Here is a 26,954-nt window from a genome sequence, read left to right as displayed (position 1 = left end):
CAGCCAGAGTCGCAGGGGAACACGGTGCTCCGGCACCAGGACGCTCGAGGAGTGGCTGACAGGTGAGGGTCAAGGGGCTGAGAGACTCGGAGGATGCAGCGACCTTCCTGACTTCTCTCCTGCGGTGTATGTTCCAGGGACTGCCAGGAGGAAAGGGGTCAGTTTTGTTTGGGGTGAAAAGGAGCGTCTGGACACACGTGTGCTTGTCTGAGGCACGGAGACATCCTGGTGACCTTCCCGGCAGAGGTCATGGTAGCTCGTCATCGTCTTCACTGTGTCAGAGCAGCAGTGGGCGCGTCCTTGGTGCCAGGCAGCACGTGGGGTCCACAGGGCCTGGCGTATGGGGTGGACAAGCACGAGTGAGAACCAGGCCTGGAGTGAACCATACAGGAAGCGGTACCCGGGTTGGCCCGGGGGTCATGGGAGCGAGGCGTGCTGGAGCCTGCCCCGTCCTGCCAACCAGGCTTCCTGATGCCCTTGGGCCACGTTGGAATTTGTTCTCTGGGCGGGAGAGACGCAGTCATCTGGAGGGTGAAGGTGAGCCAGAGAGCAGGGGTGAGCCGGGGAGGCCCAGCTCTGGCGCTGGCCTCTTCTCGCCTTGGAGGTGGAAATCTTCCTGCTGTTTTCGTCCTCGTAAAGCGGAGTGCACCTTTCATGGTGGTCAGACTGTGGCACTTGGGGCTCATTCAGAGAAGCTTGGAGCCCTAGAGGGAAGGGACATCAAAGGCGATTTGTGTTCCTTTCAAAGATGTGCTCTTCCAGAAACAGCAAACTGTTTCCTATTAAACCATCAAAGACTGGGTTAATCAGAGTCTAGGTTAATGGACTAAGCCGTGTTGTTTTTCCCACAATTTCTTATTAAGGACGAAGTTGGGATGGAGATGCTCTTGCATTCACGAACGCTTGGGTGTTCTTTGGAAAATCCTACGATTTAGTGTCAAGCCCCCGGGAGAGTTGCTGTTGGGCTCCTCCTCTACAGGCCTCTCTCATTGTGAGTTCAAGGACATAACCTGCTTTTTCTATCCGTTGAATTAAGTGTGAGTGGGGCATTAGTCTCTTCCCAGTTTCTAATGCTGTTTTTTCTCTCTAGTCCCCAATAAAGGCAGAATGTGCTTTTTGCTATAGACGCTCGCGGCAAACAAAGGGCATTCCACTCACCCTCGTAAAGAAGGAGCCTGGGAATCAGGCAACATAAGAACAAAGCAAAACCAAACAAAAGCAAAAATGTGTTTGGTGGAATTTAGCTATAATTAAGTGTATTAATTCAATATTGTGGAAACAAATGATCAGAAGGCCGGTATGGTGCAACCCATCTATTCATGAATTCTTCAGTCATGAGACGGGGAGCACCTAGTGTGGGAAAGTCGGGGCGTCGGGCTTCAGCTCCTGGGGCTGGATTTGGCAATTCAGTTCTTGTTCTCTGGTGAGAGAGCCAGATTTCTGCCGCTTTGCTCACTGGAGAGGAGATCGCATGTGGCCCACAGATGGAGATGCGCCCAGGGGTCAGTATTGTGCGAGGCCGTCGCCTTAGGAGGAGGGACGACAAGTCTGGAAGGAGGTGCAGCATTTGTTCTCTGGGTCTGAGCCTCCGTTTGGCTGTGTGTGCATTTATTTTGTTGTAGTACATGCGTTTAGATTGTAAAAAATTCTTAATGAGAGTAGCAGAGGGTATGAGTAAGAAGCACAGCCCTCCGTCTCTGTTCACTTGCAGAGTAACCACTGTTGAGAGTCTGGTGTGCGGTTTTCCAGGTGTTCTACATGCAGTTGGAGGCACGGGTGTGCGTGTGAGTGCGTGTGCGTGTGCACATGCACGTTCTGTACAGCTAGGCTCTGAAACGGAAGGCAAGCTGTAGATACAATGCCGTGCACGTGCGCACACACACGTCTTGGACACTGGTTTACCAGTAGGCGCTCATCCGTGTGTAGATCAGGCGAGTGTCCGTTGGGGTTCTTGGTTTTTTTTTTTTTTAATCTACTTATTTATAATTCTCTTCTTGGTACATCAGAATCTCTTTATTTTTTTAATTTTTACTTAGTTTTGAGAGTGAGCAAGCGAGCGCACTTGCATGCATGCATGCTGGGGGAGGGGCAGAGGGAGAAGCAGACGCCCCGCCGAGAGGGAGCCCAATGCGGGGCTCAATCCCAGGATCGCGGAGTCATGACTTGAGCCGAAGCAGATGCTTCACCCACTGAGGCCCCCAGGCGCCCCAGGTTCTTGCTTGTAAACAGAAGCAGTTTCTGGCTGACTTGAGCCGACAGAGCTCGTTGGAACGGTTGGAGGTTGGGGAGCAGCAGGAATCAAGGAAGCAGGAAGCAGGTCGCACAGTAGCGATCACTGTGGCAGGAAGAGCGTGGCCTGGATCCCGTCACAGCGGTGTGATCGAGACCCTGAAGGAAACGCCAGCTACGTCTCTGCCCTCGTGTCAGTACCTGGAGATTCAGAGTGGGCGCAGACGTGTGTGCACGTGACAGGTGCGTGTGGCCACTGGGCTGAACCGAACCCACGTGCCCACCTGTGCGCCAGAGCAGGGGCCAACGAGAGAGGAGTCTGGTCACTGTGGTGAGTGTCTTCCTTGTGGGAACGGCCCTCTCCGGCTGTGTGTTTGCTTCCTGGGTGTCTGTTTCCAGGTTTTGAGGGAGCAGCTAGCTGTAACTTCTGAAGTTAGCGGGTATCAGCCGGGTGCCTGGGTGGCCCCGTCGGTTGTGGGATCGAGCCCCGTGTTGGGCTCCTTGCTCGGTGGGGAGTCTGCCTGGAGATTCGCTCCCTCTCTGTCCTTTCCCCAAGTGCATGCTCACAATCTCTCTCTCTCTCTCTCTGACATAAATAAATTAATTTTTTAATAAAGTAAGCACATATCACCAGCCTCACACTCTGGGAGAATAACATTTGTGAGGGAAAGAATTGCCCGGCATGCCCCCATAGTTTTTCCCTTTTCCAACTAAGCCGTTCTTCTTCGGTCACCCGTTTCTGTGACCGAGGTTTTGTGAGGTCATTTTCCGTGGAGGAAATGGGTCAGCAAGGGTTTCACGTGGCCTGGCGACCTCTTCTTGCCGTTGTTAGGGTGCTTTACAACCTGTTACGGGGAATGGCATGTGGACTTTGGGCTTGTTACATTTTGGAGAACCTCTAGTATTTTATTTGACAAATGATGAAAATTGACGAATGCTTTAAGAGCTGATAACATTTCCGTGGGAGGCTTTTCCACACCCTGGCTCATCGCTCACCGTGATTGTCCTCGCCCTCACGTGGCTCATATCCCGTGCTCATGTGCCGTCTGGCGCTGGCCATGGCGTCCTGACGTTGGGTGGTTTGTCCTGGACGAGAGCGTTCCTGGAAGGCATTCTTGGGCCCGCACAGCTCATGACGACACAGCTGTACCGGGTGCGAGGGGTCTCGTCGCTGAACCCCACGAAGCCAGAATGGAGTGCGTCACGACAGCTCTGTTTCCCTTTGTCCCCTTCCGTGGGGTACACAGTGGAGGAAGTGGACTGAACTGCGGACTGCTGTCATCTTGTATTGCTGATGCACATTTTCGTAGTCACGGGAGCTTGTAAACACTTTGTTCCTAAGGCCAGAGCAAGGGGGGCTGGGACTTTATTATGCATCGTTCATTCCCCTCTGTTCTCAGGAGCGGCTGCCACATGGAGAAGGAAAGGCGCCCCCCATAAAGGAATGGGGGTGCCGGTAGGAAGCGGGACAGACAAGGGGCGGTTAAAAGCTCGTCGGTGTTCGCTGAGCCGGACTGTAGGAGACGTGCTGGAATCGGAATGGGACTGCATGCAACTCTGTGTCTTTGGTGTTTGGAAGAGTCCAGGGTCGCAGGGACGTCATAAGTGGGATCTCCCCGAAAACGGTGGTGTCCTCAGCAGCTGTCACTTACCCTGTGCTGTGACAGCTGCGCTGTGTAGACCCAAGAGGAGTGTGGTGCCTGCCCTCGGCCCGTCTCCCAGACCATGGTTGCCCATCGTGTTTGTTTTGCGGTTCTCATGGCTGCGTCTCACCCGTTCTGCACGCGGCCTTGTGCGATGGGCGTGACAGGTTTCGTTATCCTGCCATCTGAGGGGCAAGGGCAGTGCGGCTGGGAGTCATGAAGTTAGCAGCCCTGGTGACACGGGGACCCGAGTCCGTACCCGAGGGTTCTGGTCGAATGTGCCTGTGGGTCGCCCCCAGTGCATTCCTGGGCTTGCCTGGCTGACGCTCCTGGGTGCTCGTGTGAGTGTGTGCGGGTGTTGTGGGGGTGGGGGAGGGGCAGGAAGTGAGCAGGCAGGCTGGAAGGGGGTTCTGGGATCTGGGCGCGGTGGCCTTCTGCCCTACGATCTTGGCCACATGTAAGCCCCTGAGTGTCTCCCTTCTGAGGGCGGCAGCTGTGCTGGGTGACTGTGACCACATGTCTTCCTGGTTTTGAGTAAGAGCTCGGGCTTGGCTCCTTCCTCTTCCCACTCCTCCTGCTTTTCTCCGACCTACCTGCTTGCACCTTGGGTCTGGGTGGGCGAGTCAGACTTCTCTGTTGATTGAAAGCAAACCCCTGGAGGCCAGGATGGTGGAGGGGGACCCGAGGTGTGCACACGTGCCGCCCGCCTCTGGGCCTTGCCTGTGCCACGTTGCCCTGGAGCCCTAGCGACTCTCCCGGGTGTCCGTGCTTACGAAGGGCAAGTTTCTGTTTTGTTGTTGTTTTTCTTTTTTTTTTCCCTTAAATGTGAATTCAGTTCGGCAACACATAGTACCTTAGTCTCAGACATAGTGCTCCGTGATCTGTCACTTGTATGTAAATCCAGTGCTCATCCCATCATGTGCCATCCTTAATGCCTGTCGCCCCAGTGACCCCGTTCCCCCGGTGCCCGCCCCTCCTGCAACCTTCAGTTGAGGGTCTCTTGTGGTTTGTCTCCCTCTCTGAGGACTTGGCATTCGGTTTTGCCTCCCTTCCCCTGAGGTCCTCTGTGCTGTTACGTTCCCCGTATGAGTGAGACCACGTGGTAAGTTTCTTTCTCTGACTTCTTTCACATAAGCATAATATTCTCCAGGTCTTTCCACGTTGATGTAAATGGTAAATATTCATCCTTTCTGATGGCTGAGTGATACTCCATTCTACATATGGACCACATCTTCTTTACCCATTCACCTGTCGAAGGACATCTCAGCTTCTTCCACAGTTTAGCTATCGTGGCCATTTCTGCTATGAACATTGGGATACAGATGCCCCTTCTTTTTACTACGTCTGTATCTTTGGGGTAAATACCCAGTAGTGTAGTCACTGGGTTGTAGGGTAGCTCTGTTTTTTAATGGCTTGAGGAACCTCCATACTGTTTTCCAGGGTGGTTGCACCAGCTTGCATTCTCACCAACAGTGTAGGAGGGCTCCCCTTTCCCCACATCCTCGCCTACATTTGTTGTTTCCTGACTTGTTCATTTTAGCCATTCCAACTTCGTCTGACATGGTGTCTCATTGTGGCTTTGATTTGTATTTCCGTGATGCCAAGCTCCTGATGTGGAGCATTTTTTTCATGTGTCTGTTGGCCATTTGTATGTCTTCTTTGGAGAAATGTCTGTTCATGTCTTCTGCCCATTTCTTGATTGGATTATTTGTTTTTTGGATGTTGAGCTTGGTTAAGTTCTTTCTAGGTCTTGGATACCAGTCCTTTATCTGGCAGGTCATTTGCAAATAACTTCTGTCATTCCATGGGTTGCCTTTTTGTTTTGTTGATGGTTTCCTTTGCTGTGCACAAGATTTTGATCTTGATGAAGTCTAAAGGGCGAGTATTTCTGAACGACCTATTTGATGGAACTTACCTGAAGTCTTCCAGGTGCCAGGTGTGGTATGTAGCAGTGGGGAGAGAGGAGTCCCACACAGTTATAACATTCCAGTATTGCTCAGACTGATGGCCACACGGTCTCCTCTGTTACAGCCGAGGAACGGCTTTTGATCTCCCAACATCCAAGCTAAAAGGTCGTTGAAGTGCTCGCTCATTTAACCAAGTACTTGGGGGGACATCCAGCCCCTTGAAGGTGAAGCCTGAGAAGGGAAATCTCGTCGAGCGAAATGTAGGGCTGCCCGAACAGCACAGGTGCCCCGCGAGGGCGAAGGCAGCGGGAGGGAAGCCACAGGAGTGCACAGCCGCCGAGTGAGCTCTCCGTGCCCCCAGGGGGCTCTCCTGGAAGCTGTGGGGTTCGTGCCATGGAAAATGGCATTTTCAGTAAGCCCGAGGCTTGCGGGGTGCGGAGGGGGTGGGGTGGCCTGGGTGGCGTTCTGTACAAAAGTCGCGTCTTCCCTTGGGGCTGTGGGTCTCGCACCACTTCGAGGTGTTAACTGGGATTGCCCTGGAGGAAGGCTGTACCTCAGGAGCGGAAAATGGCAGGTAGTCACTCTTCACGGGGCCTCCAGGAAATCCCAGCGGTGAGGGTTTTGCTAAGGAGCAGGTCATTGACCTTGACTGCGAATAGCTAGAGACAGAAAGTTTCTCTGCAGACTTCACTGGGGTTTAAAAGGTAACCTATTGTTTTTAAAAACAACAACAAAAATCCAAATTGCCGCCGCCCCCCCCCCCCCCCAGCCTCTGCATGTAGATCCCGGCGAGGATGGGGACAAATGTTCTCCGTATGACTCATGTGGGTACCACCACCTAGCGTAACGGATGCTCGTAAAGGCTGTTGTGAGTTTTCTACAATATTCCAAACTCCTGCTTATCATTAGGAACTTGCTCAGCTGAGAGCCCCATAAGTATGACTGTCACAGATCCCACGTTCTCGCCATGGGATCTGTCATGCTCTCTGTGGAGGTGGTGTGGTTGGGCAGCTTGTGGACAGGTGTGTGGTTGTGTGTGGAAGCTCTGGCCCGGTTTTTGTTTGGATTTTCTGGAGGTCGACCGCACAATGCCCGGCTTTCCTGAGTCTGCGATGGGGAGGGCGGTCATCCCGTCCAGCCCTGGGAGGGGAAGGTCCAGACGGACTTGTGTTAGTGTGCGGTGGGCGTCAAGGTCAACACAGATGTAAGCTCAGTACGTTTGTTTCATTTTTAGATGTAAGCTCAGTACGTTTGTTTCATTTTTAGATGTAAGCTCAGTACGTTTGTTTCATTTTTCTAAGCAAGCATTTTGAACTATTTCTGTAGGAAGACCAAGTGAGGTGTTTTGTCAAAGACAAGTAATAGCGAAGTGGAGCTGGTGGCAGAGAGCAGAGTAGCTTGGGGGTGCCCAAAGTTTATGCATTTTTTTGTGCTCTTGACTTGATAGTTTAAAAATTTTGAGCCCACAGAAAAATTAACACATGCTTTCATGGGTTGTTAGCATTCTGCCAAACTGGCTTTGTCTTTATCGCATGCTGATTTTGTCCCTTTCCCTTCTGTTTTTTGTCTCTTGCATACACACACCCCCATCCTTCGGAGAGTGAGACTGTTCTGAATGTGAAAACACTTCCATGGTGCACAAGCCCAAACTCTATTAAGAAGTGTTCTCCAAAGTCCCATTCCTACTCACCTCCTAAGTGATTTTCTTTCTTCTGTCATTTATATGAAAAATGCCACACCTTTCTCATGCTTGAAGGTATCAGTTGTCCCCTGTCCCAAGTTTCTTAGCAGAAACAACACAAAGACTGCGTTTTGGGCTCAGAAACACCCTTTTCCTCCTGGATGACCAAGTGTATATTTCCCTCACATCCTCTGTGGCCTTGTGGCTGCCAGGGCAGACTCCTGTCTTCCCTCCAGGCCCAGACCTGGGCGGGCAGGCTCGGCCACCAGGAGGAGAGGGCCGCTTCTGCTCCCCCATGTCAGGGGTCTCCAGTGGCAGCCCCCCAGCCAGACCCTGCCCACTGCCTGAGTTTATACACCCTTCACACTGAGAACGGTTTGAGCATTTTTAAATGGGAGAAAAACATCAAAAGATGAATGTTTCCTGACACAGGAAAATACGAAGTCATGTTCATAAGGTGTCGGGTGTTGTCAATGAAAGCTGGGGAGGGAGTTTTTTCTTGTTAAGTAATCTCTGCACAAGGAGCAGGTGTGATGCCTTTTGGCCTTTTGGCTGAAAGCCTACTGTATTTCCTATCTGGCCTTTTCCAGAAATCGTCCGCCAGTGCCAGCTCCGTAGAATGAGACCTTCCAGACAGATGTCTGTGATCGTGCTTCCCAGACTCATGTAAAAGATGCTCAAATTCGGGACGCCTGGGTGGCTCAGTGGGTTAAAGCCTCTGCCTTCAGTTCAGGTCATGATGCCAGGGTCCTGGGATCGAGCCCCGCATCGGATTCTCTGCTTAGCAGGGAGCCTGCTTCCTCCTCTCTCTCTCTCTGCCTGCCTCTCTGCCTACTTGAAATCTCTGTCTATCAAATAAATAAATAAAATCTTTAAAAAAAAAAAAAGAATTCTTAAAAAAAAAAAAAGATGCTCAAATTCTTACGTTCCGTGAGTCCACATGAGGGGCGTCGTTTGTTCCCTTGTGTACCGCGCAGCCCCACCTGGACATAGCACTGTCTTGTGCCTTGGACTCGCTGTGCAGAATTCTTGGGGTTCCTTCAGCTGCCTGTCATTCATGAGCATGTGGGGGTGGGGTGTGGCAGGACTCAGGCACCTCACGGTCTAGACTTTGTAATGTGCAACAGCTAGTTCGCTTTGGGAGTTTGGGAGAAAAAGAGCACTGCGTTGGCTCCCCTCTGCTCAGGTCCTAAGAGCAGCGTGAAGGACGCTTTCATTTTTCTTGGGGCTTCCAGGCCCGGGAGAACGCCCCGGAGGATGGCAAAAACAGATCAAACAGCTCTCTGAGAAGGCAGGGCAAAGGGGACAGACATGGCGCGTTCCCTCACCCGTGCCTGGCCTAGGCTCGTGCTCTCAGGAATCACTCAGAGCCCCCTTTGCTTCTGATCGCAGTCGCTTTCAAACGGGGCTGGGGTCCCAGCGATAGTCCTCTGGGGTTCAGCCCCGGGGTGCCGTGCCCTCGTCGTCGGAGGGAGAAAGAGTCGGTTAGACGAAAGCGTGAAAATCCTTTTTGGAGTCGCAGTGCAAAGGAGAAAATGAGAGCTTTGATGTCAACGCTGTTTCCAGCAATCCATTTGATTCTTGGTCCACAAGCAGGAGGAAAATAAACAGTAATTTACAGGCAGTATTTATGTAAGCTAGAAAAATGTGCGTCAGCTGGGAAGATGGGTTCTGGGTTAATGCAAAACCACCTCCTGAGCCTTTTCTCCCTGCTTGCGGGCTGCGGTGTAAAGCTAGTGAAAGGAAGTTTGGGTTTTGTTAGGCTCTTCAGAATCATTGTGGTGAAATACGGACTTTTTTATTTTTTTGCGCGGAAAAACAGATTTTTTTCATAAGAGCTTATAGTTGAGTCGTTTTAATGGAATGTTGGTCAGGAAAGTGTAATGCAGAATTTATTGCCTTTTTTAAGACCTCTCAAAGAAGATAATTCTGGTTGTAACTGAGAGTAATCTGGGCGAGCAGATTGTTCTCATGTCAGGGACTGTATATGCCTTAAACAGCGTCAGGCCACGCTCCATCTGGGACTTGGGGCATCTCAGCGGGGGGCCATTGTGTTCTCCAGGGGACATCTGGCAGTGTCTGGAGACACTTGTGGTTGCTGCAGCTGGAGAGTGGGGCAATGTTTCTGGCATCTCATGGGGAGAGACCCAGGGATGTTGCTGGGGTCCTGGAGTACACACGACAGCTGCCACCCCAAACGCAAATAGTGCCGAGATTTAAACACTCTGGATTGGAGGGTGTCTTAGAGCCTCATTTCCCAAGTTTTGAAATGTAAAATATGTACGTAGACACACATAAGCATACACACATGTGCCTGTGCACACTGCTGACTCTGCACACGTGACGTGTGCCATGGGACGGCGTGTCCCCTGGTGCCCACCCTTGCCCAGGGTGTGGTAATTTGGGGGCAGTGTTGCGTATACCATGTTGATGACGTTGGTGACAGTGATATTGGGACCACAGAGCTTCTGTTCTGCCCGAGGGTCCAAAGTAGAGTGGATTTCATATTTTCAAGATGTAGTTTATAATGTTCTGATTTTTAATTCTTTTTTTTTTAAGACTTAGCTCCTGCTAAGGGAGGAGGGGCAGACGGAAAGCAGGGTCCCTGCTGAACAGGGAGCCCGCCGTGGGGCTCGATCCCAGGACCCCAGGGTTATGACCTGAGCCGAAGGCAAATGCTTAACCGAGGCTCCCAGCCGCCCGTAGAATGGCGTATTTCAACAAAACTTTCTTCTGTGCGTGTAAATTGGTTATGTTCTGAGGTTGCCCTTTACAGCTTCCTGCTACAGAAGGCGTGATGGGTAAAGAAATGGGGACTGCTCCGCAACCATAGAACCCCGTAACCGTGGGGGAAGAAGTGTATTGGCACATGGCGGTTTTGGGAGCGCTTGTGTTTCCAGGGTGTGTGTGGAGAGGATCTCTCTATGTTGAGCTTTGGGTAAGGCGGTCAAGAAAAAGAGGATAATGGGTTCCTGGTGCAGCTGCTTCCCAAGCACATGATGCCAGGCGATCAGCAGCTGCTGGAGGGGGAGAGCGTAGTCTCCCTCCCCTGAGAACCTCTGATCTGGTCAGAGGGGCTGGCGCTTACCAGTGGCCCCCACTGCCGGGGCAGAGCTGCGAGGCAGGTGTGGTTGTCCCGGGGTGCCCGGTGAGGACCTGCTGTTCTTGTGGGTGCCAGGCCCTTAGATGAGGCGGAGGAGGTGAGGCGTGTGGCGTCCAGGAGGAGCTGCGGTCCCGCGTGGGCAGGACCATGTCCTGCGTTGCACGGCCCCGCTTGCCCACAAGTCCTCCAGTGGGCCTGCGTTGGCCTAGATCTGTGGCTGCATTTCTTCTGGCTTTGAGATCATACTTTTCTAGTTTGGTGTTTCAGGGAGAAGGGGGTGGAGGTGTTTGCGGACTGAACTTACGCTGTAGGCTTTGGGGAAGACAGCCTTTCTGGGCAGCAGAAGAAGAAGAGGTCTGGAATTCAGGTGCCAGCCTCCTGGCCGTGCAGCTCTGTGCTCTTGGGAAAATCATCTGGCCTCAGGCCATTTATCTGTGATTTGGGGCAGTCGTGCATGTGGGGCCTCCGTGACTAAGATGTCAGCGTTTGTGTGCCTTCTGAGGTCAAGCTCGCCTAAGTGGAGCTGGCCAGACTGGCACCCGCCTCTGCTTCTTGGTATCAGGCCAACCAAAGTTATTAAATGTGCAAGGCAGAGCCCACACGTGCCCACCCCCCAGACCACAGCTGTCTAGCAAAGAATGGCTGTGACCACTGGTCAGAGTCACAAAACCAGCACTCCCGTCTCCAGCCCCTGTTCTGGGTGCTCTTCCCATTTCTTTCTTCCTTTCTTTCTTTTTAACATATTATTTATTTATTTGACAGACAGAGATGACAAGTAGGCGGAGAGGCAGGCAGAGAGAGGGGGGAGCATGCTCTCTGCTGAGCAGGGAGCCCAACGTGGGACCCGATCCCAGGACCCTGAGATGACCAGAGCCAAAGTCAGAGGCTTAACCCACTGAGCCACCCAAGCGCCCTACTCCTCCCATTTCTTAAGATGGTTGTGGCAGACAAAGCAGTGGTCCTCGGAGGGTAGTCCCCGTCCTAGTCCTGGAACCTGGGAGTATGTCTCCAGGATCTTGAGATGGGAGGACCGTCCCATGAGGTCACAGTCCTCCCAGAGGTGCTTCTCCTCAGACGGGAGCAGCGGGAGTGTCAGAAGCAGAGAGGAAGTGTGTCCACCAAAGCAGCGGTCAGAGGGATGGGCTTCCATGGGCTGTGGGATGCTGGCGGCCTCTAGAAGCTGGACACGGTGAGGATATGGATTCTCCTGTGGGGCCTCCAGAAGGAACCCGCTAACCCGCTTTAGGCATCTAGCCTCCAGAACCAGAGAACAAGTCTGTGTTGCTCCAAGCTACTTAGTTTGTGTGGGTTTGTTAACCAGAGCCACATGAAGACTCAGACCCTGGCTGAGTCTGCCGGGATTACAGGCCAGACTTGAATGCACTGGGACCAGGGACCCGAGAAGGGGCAGCAGGTCGGGGTCCAGGCCTTCCGCGGGCTCCTCGACGGCCTCTTCTTCCTCTTTCAGTGAGAAAACAGCCTGGCAGTGAGAGGGCTCCGCTGTGTATTGTCCTTCCCATTGGCCCCCTTGGTGGGATGTGCGTTGCCAGGACTGGCCAGGGTGGAACAGGTTCTTTGGAAGAACGTGGGGAAACAATGGCTGTAAACAAGGCTGATGTTATAGTGCTCGGTCAGCCTGAAGTAGACGAAATGGAAGGGGGTGAGTTACAGACGTGTTTGTAGCACCGCTGAACTTCCCATTGGCCTGGGAAATTCTACAGCGGTCTCATGAGCTGTTGGGCCGTTGTTAAAATACATCTGTCATTCTTGAAGTTTTTGTCATGTGTCACAACAGAAAATTGAATTTCTTAATCTGCTTCCACTGAATTTAAGATCCATTTAAACTAGGGCTTCAGGTGTCCGTGTTCTTGATATTGTAGTGAGTTTCTAATAAGCAGATATTGTAGTGAGTTTCATCTTCCAGATTCTGTTGTGACTGTGACGAGAAGCGTTTTATGTGTTGTGGTTTTCATCGCAAAGCAGTGGAAAATCACATCATGTCTAAAGGTGACTTGATTCAATAAATTTTATTGTTCAGGTTTAATTTGAATTAGAAAGCCCTTCTATATGCCTCTTACCCAGGTAAATTATGCAATTATGCTTTTGACATTAGTGGAAATGCACTATTTAAAATCCTCAAGATCACAGCAAATGCAGTTTCCATTTTTTAAAAACTGGAAGTGGTCTCTAGTTTTTTGGTCATATTGTAGCAATACGTTTTATTTAGTATTAGTACTCACTTACAGAGGTAATCTTTGCTTCAAGGATCTCAGAGTTCTTTTAAAGAAACAGTTTTACTGAGAAATAATTTACATAACTACAAAGTCCACGTGCTGTGTAGAATTCAGTGATTTTTAGTAAATTCAGAGTTGTGCAGATATTATCTTAATATAGTTCTAGAACATTTGCCAGCCCACAAAGACACCCTGTGCCCAAGGACAGTGCTCCCCTCCTTGCCAGGCCCTAGAACCGCTAATCTTTGTGTCTCTGTGGATTTGCCTATTCTGGACATTTCAAATAAATGGAATCGTGCAGTATGGATCTGTGTTGTGTCTGATCTTTCATTTAGTTTAGTGCTTCCAGAGTTCATCCATGTTGTAGCACGAGTCCATATTTCCCTCTTTTTTATTGTTGAACAGTGGTCTTGTTACAAATAGACCGTATTTTGCATATCCGCTCATCATTTGATGGACATGTGGGTTGCTTCCACCCTTTGGCCGTTATGAATAAGCTACCGTGAAAGTTTGTTCGCAGGTTTTTGGATGAACTTTTGTTTTCATTTGAGTGGAATTGCTTGGCCATATGAATTCTGTGTTTAACTTTTTGAGGAACTGCCAGACCGTTTTCCAAAATGGCTGCTATAATTTCCAATCCCAGCCCTGCTCCGTGAGCATTCCAGTTTCTCCGTATCCTCACCAAGGCTTGTTACCATTTCTCAAAGAAATTTTTTATATATATATTTTATTTATTTGACAGAGAGAAATCACAACTAGGCAGAGAGGCAGGCAGAGAGAGAGGAGGAAGCAGGCTCCCCGCGGAGCAGAGAGCCCGATGTGGGGCTCGATCCCAGGACCCCGAGATCATGACTGAGCCGAAGGCAGAGGCTTTAACCCACTGAGCCACCCAGGCGCCCCTCTCAAAGAAATTTTTGAGCTGCTGTTAGAATGCCTACGGTGTCACGTGTTGGGTTATTAGGAAATTAGGGATTTTCATTACATGCTTCCGGGACCACAGGCTTCTTAAAGTGAAGGAACCGGGTTGGTCCTCTGCATCTGTGCCTTGTGGCGAGCCTCTCCTAAAGGTTGGTCTCAGTGGCTGAGACAATAAAGTAATTAACGCATGGTTCCCCACAGAGAAAGGAATGGTGGGGCACCACTTGTCCAAGGGCCCTTGGAGCCAGGGCTTGGGCCCAGAAGATGAGTGTGGACCGTTGAGTGCTGGTTCTGTGCCATTTGTCCCAGGAGATAAATTCCCAGACGGAGTGAAGCACTTTTCAGGGTCATTAACCTTCCCTCTGTACTTTTGAAGATGTTACTGGAAGACGTGCTTCCATTTTTCAGGGACGGGCTGAAGTTTCGAGCATTTGGAGGGAAGGCGGGTTTTTACACGGCAGCTCTAACGGAGGGGGTACAGGTTCAGTGACAGTGTGGTGGGTCTGACAACCTCCGGTGGGAGGCGCCACAGAGACCACACTTGGTTGTCACGTCAACGCTCGGAGACCTAGAACTCTCTCTGTTTTTTTTGTTTTGTTTTGTTTTTTAAAGATTTTGTTGATTTATTTGAGAGGAAGAGAGCATTTCATTGATTTATTTGAGAGTGGAGGGATGAGAGGGAGAGGGAGAATCAGACTCCTTGCTGAGCCCGGAGTGGACGAGCTGCTCCATCCCAGGACCCCGAGATCATGACCTGAACTGAGCTCCCAGGTGTCCCTAGGGCTGTCTCTTGCACCGATTACAAGGTATACAGTCAGCTGTCTAGTACAGGGTGCTAAATGCTATAACACGGTGTGAATATTGTATAGTGGGATCTCGGCGGCAGGAAGAAGGGTGTATGAGTTTCCTGTTGCTGCTGTAACAGTGACAGCCGTTGTGGCTTGAAACAACACAAACGCAGTTTCCTACGGTTCTGGAGGTCGCGAGTCCAAAATGGGTTTCAGACTGAAATGGAAGTGTCTGCAGGGCCCTGTGGTTTTCTGGAGCCTCTAGGGGAAAGTTTTTGTTTTTTGTTCTTGTTTGTTTTTAATTGCCTTTTCCAGCTTCCAGAGGCTGCCTCCAATCCTTGGCTCATGACTCCCTTGTTCGCCTTCAGAGCCAACAACAGTTGAGGTTTTGTCACATTCCATCACTCTGATGCTTGTTTTGCAACCCTCTTCCCCATTTCTTTTAAAACTTTTTAAAAGATTTTATTTATTTATTTGACAGAGAGAGATCACAAGTAGGCAGAGGCAGGCAGAGAGAGAGAGGGGGAAGCAGTCTCCCTGCTGAGCAGAGAGCCCGATGCGGGGCTCTATCCCAGGACCCTGAGATCATGACCTGAGCTGAAGGCAGAGGCTTTAACCCACTGAGCCGCCCACGTGTCCCCTCTTCTCCATTTCAAGGAGTTCCCTGACTGCACTGGGTGCACCTGTATAAAACAGGGTACAGTCTTTTATTTTTTTAAGGTGAGACTAGCCACCTGAATTCCATCAGCAGCCTTGATTCCCAGATGTCATGTAATCTGATGTGCTCACCGTTCTGGAGGTCAGGACGTGCACAGCCTGGGTGACAGGGGTGTTACTCTGCTTACCATAGGTGGAGTCTGCTTCCAGTGTGGTGATAACTGACTCTCCACGGTGCTGTTTGACCTGGCCCCTGCCTTTCTAGCTGTGGAGAAACCAGCACTTTCGGCAGGCGGTGTAATGAGCTTGGGTTTCTTTTCTGAGTCATTGTAGTCACCCATGATGTCTTTTTGAGGAATGAGATACATCAGACCTCTGCTTTAGGGAGATTCATGGGGTTTTGTGGATTTGCAGGGGGAAAGGTCAAGAGGAGGGAAGTTGTGTGCCTATCAAGTTCAGGCCTATCAAGTAGGAGAGCAGCAGTGACCGTGGAGAGATGCAATGAGAGATGCACTGAGCCACCCAGGCGCCCAATAAGTCTCTGTTTCTTTAGACAACTGGGACTTTGGCATTCCTGGTTTGTCATTCTGGAGCCTCAGCCATCTTCGGTGCTGACTTGCCTCTGATATCTAGGGTCGTCCCATAAGGTCCACACTGGGAGGTGTGTGAGAGCGCAAGGCAGCACTGTTCGCAGTTAACCTTGAAACTACAGGGATCAGCCGGCCTCGTCTCGAGCACAGACGGGTGACTAAAGTCACTTTGCTGTCCTAAAGTAAGTCCTATTTAATTTCCTGAAATTCTCAACTTAAATTTGTGAAAACGTTTTAATGCCCAGTGTTTTGTAGTTGTTTCCCAGGTCATGCGGAAGTGTGTTCGTACATGCTCACTCCCGGTGTTGGTTAGGGCTGCGGTCGGTCGTGCCATGCACGCTGCTGGCCTGCAGGTGCGCGGACCCCATGGTGAGGGATGGACGCGCATGTCACTGGAAGGGCGTCGTTGCACTTACTGCCCTTATGTAGTCTTGCCGTGCGGTATCTCTTCCTTAAACGTGAGGGAATGCGACGTAGTCTTGCCATGCGGTATCTCTAACTTAAACGTGAGGGAATGAGAGCGCAGCTTTCTCTTTCTACGTGGTGGCCCGCAGTTTCCTGACCCTTAAGAGATGGTTCTCCTTATTTATGGAGGCTCTGCTTAAATAGCAAGGCGCTGAGTCCAGTGGTACAAAAGCTTATTTAGCCCTTAGAGTGAGTTACTAGGCAACTGTTTAAAATGATATTATACAAGTGGTATGTTTATTGGCACTGAAGTGTGTTTACAAGAGACTGCTGCGTGTTGCGGTGACCCCAGGAGACCCGCAGCCCAGCTGGGACTCTGAGCGCATCTGAGAGGTCTCCTTGGAGTCCCGCAGGCCTGGGGGAGTCGTGCACGCTGCCGCGGTGCTGTTTATCCGCACAGACTTGATTTGTTTACCTGTGCTGCGGGGTTGTGTGGTCGCCTTGTGTTAAGAATTACTGTAAGGAGCGGCCCCATGAAATGTGTCCTTGACCCCATTTACTGAGATGGAGAGTTTCCCCTCCGGGGCCCGTGGGAGAAATGATGTATGTGTATCCGCTCCACAAGCTGTGTTGTTAATGAGCTGCTTCACTTTCTAGATACGAACAACTACTCCTGTTTGTTTCTCTGACTAGATGGCTAGGAAACTCAGCATCCAAGTTCGGTTCCCTTGCAGCTAAACGTTGTGTCTGCTTCCGGGCTTTGCCTGTGGTCCTCATCTCCCAGCCCGTCCTTGGTGCCATCCCCTTCCGTTTGCGTTCCCCGCTGTGGATCGTGTGTGTGTGTGTGTGTGTATGCGCGTGCGCGTGCGTGTATGTCTGGAATCGTCATCCAAGTCCCTTTTCCTCTCTCCTGGTGGAGGACGGCGGCGTCTTTTAGTGAACGAGCGCATTGTGGTTTCTTGCAGGTTGTTGGCTCACAGCAGCTTTCGAATTCTCGTGTGTTAGCGGCATCTTATTTTAATCTGATGCTTCCTGCTGAAGTACCTCGGGACAGAGTGTGTTTCTAAATTTAGCATGGTGGGACTGGGGCAAAAGCAGCTGGTGCGCAGACCCGAGGTGAAGCTTTCTGGGACTTCCCAGTCTGAAAATTAAAGTTCTGTCATATCAGTTTATGAAGGAAAGATAAAACAGTTAGCAACGCTCTGGACTCACTTGATTTTCCTGGGGGAAAATAAAAAGCTCACACCGTTGTACAAAATACCTTCTTTGGCTTGCAGGTCCATCTAATGGAGCAGAAATTCTTTTTCTGTCTCGGGCAGTGTGGCGGAGCAGTTCCCTCGACGCTCCGCTGGAAGTGGGACCTTGGAGCCCTGAATAGGCTCCCAACTTGTTGAAAAGCAGGAAGTGAAAAAGAGGTTACAGAAGTCAAAGTTCCTAAATGTCTCCCACTAAACAAGTGTAAAGAATTAGCGGGGGGGGGGGGGTGGCTCCTGGGTGTCTTCGTCAGTTAAGCGCCTGACCCCGATTTCTGCTCAGGTCATGATCTCATATGCATGCTCCCTCTCTCTCTCTCACAAAGAAGTAAGTCTTAAAAAAAAAATTAGTGCAGAGATTAGAGCTGTTTCCTGATTTATCGGAAGGAGAGATTGGGCACGACGTCTCGGGATCAGTTCCGAGCCTCAGCTGCTCTCTGTCACTAACCGCGAATACTGATGGCCTCCGGCAGCCGGGGCTGGGCTGGGTATTCTGTGTGAAGGGCCAGAGGTCAAGGTCCGGGAGCGCACATGTCCTTAGTGACAAGGCTGTGAGGTGATTGCCTCACAGATGGACTGCAGGGACAGAAGCAGTTTTGGGCAACACTTGCCCGGTGTCTGCTGTGTGCCAGGGAGCGTTCTCCGCTCTGCCCACGTATGAATGGTGGCGTGTCCTCCTCGCGTCGTTGTGAGGCTTTGGTTAGTTACCCCGCTGCCCGGAGGAGGACCCGGAGGCCCGAGCATCGCGGGCCTGGGTCACACACCTGGCTGGCAGGGGGGCCGCCCTTCTCGCAGAGCCCTGTGGCCCCAGCGTCTGTGCGGTCGGTGCCGTGGCTCTGTGTTCACTGTGCAACCAGAGCAGTGTGCCCGACGGAAGCGCCTCTGGTGGCCCGGCGCGGGTCCATGGGGAGCTTGCGGAGAGGGGGCTGTGGACGGGTGACACAGAGATGGTAACAACGCAGGGTTTGGACATGTGGGTCCTTTGAAAGGGTGCAAGGCTGGGGAATGCGAACAGTTGTGCGTCACCTGGGCAGAAGTTGGGGTGGGGTGTTCTTTTTGAGGTGCTTGTAGTAGGCGCTGACCTGGAATTTGGGGGATGTGTAGCAGCACCCCTAGTCTCTCCTACCACTTGCTAGCAACACGGCCTCAGGCTCGTGACTTCAGGCCCCTTGTTGGGGGTAGTACGGATTACCTTAAAAACAAAAAACAAAAAACAAACAAAAACCACACCAACGACCTTAAAAAAATTGCATTTTTGGAAAAGCCCAGGGTTTAAAAGTCATTTTGAAGGTGTCTGTTTCTAGATGGGTATGGTTTGGAAAGCTGGATGTTTGCGGGTTTGCCTTTACAGGAGTTCTTCAACTTCTTTCAGTATGGGGGAGACTGCGGTGTGTTTATGTAAGAGTGTTGGCTGTCTTTAGTCTTAGTTTTTCGTTTGAGTTTTTATTTAGGACATCCTCCTGATGTCCTGAGCGTGGAGGTGACCCTTGAGGTGTTGTGCTTGGTGAATGGGAAGAGGGGTGTGTGTGTGACTGTGTGTGCACGCGTGTGTGTCTTAATAGTTCTTCATTGGCTCATCATGGACATTGGTGTCCCAAGTTTTGAGGTGTTTATATAAGCAAATAATTGAATTTAATTGTTTTACAAAAGGGATTTGCTTGCAGCACTGTTAACTGAAACTGTAGGCAATATAATTGACCTTTCCAGGTGAGCGGGGGAGGGCGTGTGTTTGGCCAAGGATAGAAACTGAAATGTGAGCCCCAGGACCATATGGCGTTCGGAAACTTTTATCATAATTTCCGTGAATAGACAATGTGCTTGACAATTATGTTGAAAATTATGCTTAATATGGGCGCCTGGGTGGCTCAGTGGGTTAAGCCGCTGCCTTCGGCTCAGGTCATGATCTCAGGGTCCTGGGATCGAGTCCCGCATCAGGCTCTCTGCTCAGCAGGGAGCCTGCTTTCCCCTCTCTGCCTGCCTCTCTGTCTACTTGTGATCTCTCTCTGTAAAATAAATAAATTTTTTAAAAAATCTAAAAAAAATAAAATGATGCTTAATGCTCACTACACAGTGTGGAGACGGTGCTCTGGGAGACGAGGAAGAGATTAATTGGGATTCTGTTCTACCTCTCCGTGCGCTGTGTCATCTGTAAACAAAGAACTGAGTACCGTCCCGTGAGGATTATCTGCATCCAGTCTGCTTGTGTACCTGTGAGCAGAGACTCCACTCACTGTTGACCGACAGTTTGATGAATAAGAAAGATGTTATCCTAATACGTTAATGTGTCTTCTTTAAATGTGGTTAGTTTTCTCACTAAAGATTATTTCCTGCCCTTAAATGAGATTTATCATTCTAATTTAAATAATAATAAATCCTTAGAAACAAATATTGTGCAGAAGATAGCTTATTAAAATTTGCTGTGGGTTTGTTTTCTTCCCCCATCTCCCCAACCATTGGTGTTGGATCTGGAGGGATTATGTACTTACAAGCCCAATTGGGTCATGTCATTACCTTAATCCCACATCAGATTTTCACGTGACAAACCGTAGCTTGGTCTTTCTGTCTAGAGTCTGTTTGGTATATCATCGTGTGAGCCAGGGACCCGTTTTTCATTTGCTGGGAGTGGTGTACGGTTGGCTCCAGTGGTGTGGGGTGGCCGGTAAATGATGCATGTGTTTGGTGATAGAAGCCTGGAAATCTTGTTATTAGCATCATAATAGTTTTAAAAAGAAATCAAGTTTATATGAGGATCTTGTTTGGTGACCGTTTGCTTTTTGAGTAGTTCATACTTTCGGGCTGACTTTGCAAAACCTACGTATATAATAAAATGTCATGTTTTGCAGGAACGAATGGATATTAGTTAATTAATTAATTAATTAAATGACTTACTTGAAGAATAGGTGAAGAAAATGTGTTTTCCCATTGGTCCTTAAATAAAAAATGATTTCTCCCGAACATTTATTTCCCTGTTTCCACAGTGCTGATATGTTTCTTTTCTGAGTCGAAAAAAAAAATAATGACTTCCTTTTGGTTTTGAGCCTGCCCTTAGTTTGTTTTCAGGGCACACCTGTTACCTGCCTGCTGTATGGTGGGCACCAGGCTTTAAAGGAAGTGTCTCCCAGGGATTGGGATGAAACACTAGACTCATTGGCTTTGGCTTGGGCGCACAGAACTTTTGTAATTTTGTGTTTGTTTTTGCAGTTTTGGTTTTTGCGGTTCTGTTTTCTGTCATGGTCATTGTTCATAGAATGTCTGGATAACCATTTGTTGTGTTCGTGATGTTCGTTGAATGAGATTTCAAGGAGTGCATGGAGACCCAGAGACTGCCCTGGTGTGCCCCTGTAGTGTCCACCCCCTAGAGAACCCCCTGAACAGAAGTAGAGGGTCTTCAGGTTCTTAGGAGGAAGGAAGCCGTAAGGAGTGAAGTCCCAGGACTTCATACTGAAAATAGTAGTGGTGAGGAGTTCGAAATTACTTTCCATTTCTTCTTCTGAACATTTTTTCTTCAGAGCATCTGAACATCTTCTCCTCTTTGATATCGTCGTAAGAGCGGTGCTATAGGTGCTGCCTCTCCTTTGCTGTTGCTTTTTTCCTGTTAGTCATAGTCTTTCGATTTGCATTAATATGGTAACCGCTGGCCACACGTGACTGCTTACACTTAAATTAAACAAAATTAAACAGAAGTTAAAAGCCAGTTCCTCAGTTGCCCTCGCCAGACATTTCAAGTGCTTAGTAACCACATGCAGCTAATGGGTACCTTAGTGGTCAGTGAAGACGAAGTGCAGAGAGTTTTACTATATAGATGAGAGATGGTTATTCCGATTTTTTGCCTAATAGGTATTCTAAGGAAGAGACGCTGGAAGAAATCTTAAGTCTGAAGAAGAGAGGAATCTCATACCAGGTTGACTAGAACAGGGGATAAAAAGCACATGGAAATTATTACGTGACAGCTCATCATGTCATTTTCGAATATTAGAGATAAAGGCAGTATCTAAGCAGTATCCTGGATTTAAAAGTCACGTAAAGAATCTGAAATCAGAAGGATACCAGGTTTCTTAATGGCAGCATTGGAAGTTGGAAAAGAGACTGAGTATAGAATTCTGTGCAGATAATCTTCCCTCGGAACTTAAAGTCTTTCTTCTGACTAGTTGTTAACTCAGAGTAGAATGGAGATGTTTGTACGTATTCAGGATATCAGTAAAATTTAGCTTTTATATATCAGTTCTCAGAAATCTACTAGGGAAAGTGTCCCACTGAAATGAGAGAGTAAACCAAGAAAGGGGGAGGTTTGGGATCCTAGAAACAAAGAAAATGTATTCTCAAGATGTTGTGGTTTCAAGGCGGCATGGACTCTTAAACAGGCTTAATGCTGTCAAGTACAGACCAAAACGGAGGCAAGAAATTTCGGAAGGTCTGATGTGTGTGTGTTTGGGAGATGTAGGAGTGAACGGGGGAAAACCCATAGAGCTGACAGATTATCTGAGAATTCTGATCATGTGAAAAACTGAAACAAAGGATTGTGGACCCTGCTGGAAGAATTACCAAAGGATATAAAGCCAGAAACGAAAATGAAGGAAGTAAAAACAGATGCACTTAGTAACCCAAGGAAAACAAAAAGGTTGCCTAAGAAAGGAGTCATCATCGTACTATATTGCTTGCTCGCCAGTGTCCACGCCGTTGTTGTAATGATATGTGTCAAGTATCGATTTGATCAGAGACGGTTATGCTATTGGGAAAACGCGGTAGGTTAGCGTAGGATTGAGGATGGAATTGAAAAAACCAAAATCCTCACCTATGTGTGAGAAAATCAACTAAGTGATATCCAAAGCTGATAGGGCGTATTTTGAGGTTTTTCGGAAACATGGAAGCCATACCGGGGATCACTGCCAGTAGAACAGACAGTTCTGGGATTTGAAAATGGTTGCTTTGAAAATAAGAAAAATCTAAAAAATAAAATAAAATTAAAAATGGTGGCTTTGAGAAGTAGAATTGGGGATAGATGGCGTTACAAAAAGCTTCTACGTAAAAAGAGGAGTCTTTTGCCTCACCTTTTGCCTCGCCTCATTGTTTTGCTTTTTAAAACAACGCACGTGTATTACTTTGATATTTTAGTGGTCGCCCTTGGCAGAATTGATACTTGGGCCAGATAATTTTTTGCCTAAGAAGGGCTCTGCTATGGGCTGCATCCCTGGCTTTGCCAGATGCCAGCCGCGTTCTTCCTCCAGTCCTGACAACTAAAAATGTCCCCAGACATCGCCCACTGTCCCCCGGGAGACAGCCGCATTTGAGAACCACTGATTTAACGGATTTAAAATCGGTTACTGAATGAATCATTGCCATACATAAAAATGCTATTCAGTATTGGTGTAATGCAGGAAACAACGGCTTCATTACACAGAACTTGAACCTCATGGCGGATGAAGTGTTCAGCATTCTCTGGTTCCTCTTGCCAGTATGTGGCTTAGCCCCTGGCTCTTGGCCCGGGTAATTCAGGGCTCACTAAAAAAAGAAAGGACTCAGGAGGAAATTGCAGCTTCTCTGTTATGCTCAGTGGCTTCTGAAAACATATTTTGGATTTTTTGCATTGTTTTCATGATGGTACGACTTGAGTTTCTCTGGGGTGCCAATGTTAATCATTACGGCAACTTGGGGAAAATACTGCAGCCTTTAGATATATTTCCGTGGTCGGTTGGCTGTGGGACACATAGATGTAGACATTCCTCCTCCCTTCCCCCACCCAGCATCCTTGTGCAAGTTCTTGGTTCAGTTTTTTGCAAGTGTTTTCCCTTAGAATTTACAAAGGAAGTCGACAGGAAAATGGTTCCTCGGATTTTTTGATGTGGATGAAACCTCATAAATAATTTAATACCCTCAATTTCACAGCTGAGGACTCTCTGGTCCGGAGGGAGTTTCTTATAATTAATTGGGAGCAAAGTGAGGCGTGTAGATCTGCCCTTCTTTTTTCCCCCCGTATAACTTTTATTTTTTCTCTTTTGATACAACAGTGTTAAGAGTAATAATACTCCTGCGTCATGGAGACGGAAGGGGGTCAGGCAGTGGGTCAGGCGTCTGGCAAGTTGTGTCAGCATTTTCACACAGTTCGGGACTCTGAGCGTCGTGTGCCAGGGGCATGAGCCCGAGTAAGCTTAGAGAAAAAGAGAAAGATCGCGGCTGGCTCAGCTCGGGGGTCCCGGGCTCGTGCTCGGGAGGAACTCTGTGGGTTGTCTGGTGTTTTGGAGTCGCCCCTGCTGGGAGTGGGCTGTCTGCAGGGCGAACTTGCCTGGGTGGCCTCCTCTTACCTCTGCCGGATGGGGCACTCGTGCTGTCCCCTGCCCAGCGCCCTGGAACTGTGCTGCACCCGTCGCCTCTCCTGACTACCCCGAGAGTGTCACCTGATGTTTTTAGAATCCTCAGTGCCCTCTTGCCTGCCTTTGTTGCCTCTGGAACCACTCAAGCTGCAGCTCCCCTTTTCTGCCTTGTCGCCTGACTTCGTGGGCCAACGGGAATGCTGCCGCCTCTGTGAAGCCTCTCTAGATTTCTTCCCTGTAGTGAGCATGCGCAGAGAAGACTGGTTTCTTGTCATCCTGTCATCTGCTGTCCTCGTCATCTGTATCAGTGGCTGTTATTTGCTCATCGTTCCATGATTTCTGAGAGATATCTGTCCCTAGATGCCAAGGATCCCACAACCCCCTGGATTTCCTCCTACCCCTCTGCACACCCGTCTCTCATCGACATCGCCTCCCTTCAGCGTTCCATCCTCGGCTAGCCATCTTTAGACCAGGGGTTCTCTGCAGGGCGCTTGTGCCCCCCAGGGGACGGCTGGTAACGTCTGGGGTCAGTTTGGGTGATCACAACAAAGGGAACGGATGTGTGGGTTGCTACCAGCATCTAGTGGGGGGAGCCCACGGCTGCCACTCAGTGCGCAGCGCAGTCCCTCCCCAGTGGAGTTATCTGATCCCCGGTGACAACCATGCCCGGGGTGAGAAACCCGGCTTTGGGCATTCCTGTTCAGGTGCGGAGCGTTTGAAGATCCTGGTTACAGGATGACATCCAGAATTAACTCTGCAGCCGTGCCCTCTCCTGAGGGCTCAGACTGGGGTCCTTCGTGACCTCGTCAGTAGTCCACTGATAGCTAGCATGGGCGTTTCAGAGTGAACACGCGAGGAAGTCTTGCTGTTCTTCTCTTCCGTCCACCTGCATCTCAGGAAATGGCACCACCTTCCAAACTGTTGCTCAAGCCCTGAAGCTAGAAGTCATGCTGGGTTCTCCTCTCCCCTTCCCATCACACGTGCTTCCCCCCACAGCCCCCCACCCCGCCCCGTAAGTCCTCTAGGTCAGAAGGTCTTAGAACCCTGTACACCGCGTTTCATGCCAGCACCCTGTGAGTCACTGGTGGCTCTCCGTTGAGCAAGAGACTCTCTGGATTTTGTTCTAAGCACGACAGGAGCCCCTGAAGGGTTTTTTAAAATAGCCGGACGATCACGTCTTCTTTTCTCATTAACTCTGGTGCTGGGTGAAGCATAAGGTGTAGAGGGGCCTGTGCAGGATCCGACTCCGTTCCGTGGGCTGCGAGGTCCTCTGTGACCCGGACCAGCCATTACTGACTTCTGGTGCCCAGCCCACTAGCCTGCCTCCCTCCTTCTTGCCACGGGGAGCCTCACCACAGGACCCTTGCACTTGCTGTGTCCGCATGGTGGCGCCTCGCCCCCATTCTTGCTCTCTCCTCAAAGAATGCTGCCCCAGGCCCCAAAGTGAGTAAACTCCTTGCCCTGGTCACTGTGTCTTCTCCCACCAGCTGGAGTTGCAGTTCTGTCACCCAACGTGCCCTCGCTTGGCGTTTGCTTTCTAGTTTATCGTCCCTGCTCTTCCATCACCAGGTTGCCCCGCTGCTCCCTGCCGACATGGGAACATTCCGCAAGGCCAGGCACCGTGTGTCCCTAATACCGGAACCGCAACGAGCATCGTTTGCATTTTCCGCAAGACTGAATGCGCCGTCGTCAGTAGAAACTTGCTGAGTTGGGTTGAATGTAGAAATACCTGTGTTTTCATGTAGCATTTTTTAGGAGGGGTAGGACAAGATGTGTCTGGTAAGAGCGGAGTGGATTTTTTCAGTTCTCGACATTCCCTAGTAATAGGCTCCTAATTGCTCGCACGATAATAAAACCGACCAGATTTGTGTGCCTTCACTGGGGGAGCACGCTGAGGAGTCCGCGGTGGTGGTTGTGTGACTTCTGACATAGGGATTCGTCCGGTTTTGTCATTCCCTGATTCAGATATCTGCGGGCCTGTGGCATGGACAGCGGTGTACTTCAAGATGTTTTCATGGTTGCTTTTGCCTTACTTGGTTATTTGTCATCAACAGGTGACTGAGGACAGAAAACAGGCCTCGAAATAAACCCTCGAAGGAAGAAGGGATTTGCCTACACTTGGCTCTGAGTAAGTGAAATTGTAAAAATGGATTTCTTATTATGTAATAAATATCCTGTCAACCTCTTCATATTTTCTGGGCTTAAAAATTAAATGTTACTGTATTGGCTCTAAGTCCTGGAAATGGTGATTTCTCAAGATTTCTTGTAACAGGTAGTTTTGCTAGCCAGAAAATGCTGTGTGTCTGCCTGACATGCTTCTTTCTGTTGAGCTTCTGGAAGTCCGAGACTTCAGGAAAGAGAAATGGAGATGGCTGGCACAATCTGCAGCTTTGCAGAGAAGTATCGTTCCTGCTCTTCTTTCCCAGATGCATTTGAGGCCTTCTCTGTCTTTAGAAGGTGACTCGTGACCAGCAAGGGCTTCTGACTCTTGGTCCGCCACGCGCCCCGTTCTTTGTTGTTCTTCTCGGTATGTGTGTGCGGACTGACGGGCACCATATAACTGCTTGTGGACCAGCCAGGGTCCTTCAGAACCACCTCGTCGCCACGGCCTTTGACGGCGGCCCCTACAGCTGTGTTTTCCCTCATTCTCAGCCCCTCCGGGGCTGTCCTTAGAGCAGAAACAGTCCAGAGTCCCGGAGAACAGGCCTTTGGGGGCCTGGAGCGCTCTTGTGGCTGCCGTACCCACCCGGTCTATGAAGAGGCCGGGCGTCCTCTCAGATCAAGGACGTCCTTTTCAGAGCACTTGGTATGAAAGATCTTCAGTCTCTGGGATGACCATTGGTTCAGTCTGTTGCCTCTGGAGCACTGGGGCGTATACAGAGATGTGGGAAATGTGTCTTGTTTTGGGGGGGCGAGGCCTTGTGTACCCATGAGGTGGGGGGTGCGGCAGACAGCCGCGGTGGGAATGGATGTCCCATGCATGGTGTAGATGGTCCGTGCTGAGGGAATTCTGAGTAGCGCTCTTTTCAGAAGTTTTATTTTATTTCCTTAAAGGTTTTATTTATTACCCAAAAGAGCATGTGTGTGCAGGAGCAGGGGAAGGGACGAGGCAGAGGGAGAAGCAGACCCCCTGTGGAGCGGGGAGCCCGAGTGGGGCTCGGCGGGGGGGGTGGATCCTGGGATTCCGGGATGGTGACCTGAGCTGAAGCGGACACTTACGCAGCTGCGCCACCCGGAC

At 49.9% G+C, this 26,954-nt stretch overlaps 1 long non-coding RNA gene across 1 annotated transcript in view; it reads left to right on the top strand.

The window, feature by feature from the left end:
* Positions 1-908: 908 nt before the first annotated feature.
* Positions 909-26,954, top strand: part of LOC123935777 — a 90,866-nt gene continuing 64,820 nt past the window's right edge. Inside the window, exons 1-2 of the long non-coding RNA XR_006817019.1 lie at positions 909-991; positions 25,771-25,844. This is a non-coding gene — a long non-coding RNA (uncharacterized LOC123935777). The remainder of the gene's footprint in view (positions 992-25,770; positions 25,845-26,954) is intronic.

This window comes from Meles meles, chromosome Y, assembly GCF_922984935.1.
Source record: "Meles meles chromosome Y, mMelMel3.1 paternal haplotype, whole genome shotgun sequence".
In the NCBI taxonomy this organism is placed as follows: Eukaryota; Metazoa; Chordata; class Mammalia; order Carnivora; family Mustelidae; genus Meles; species Meles meles.
The sequence above is the reverse complement of the archived record's forward strand: the minus strand, read 5'-3'. Positions and strand labels throughout refer to the sequence as shown.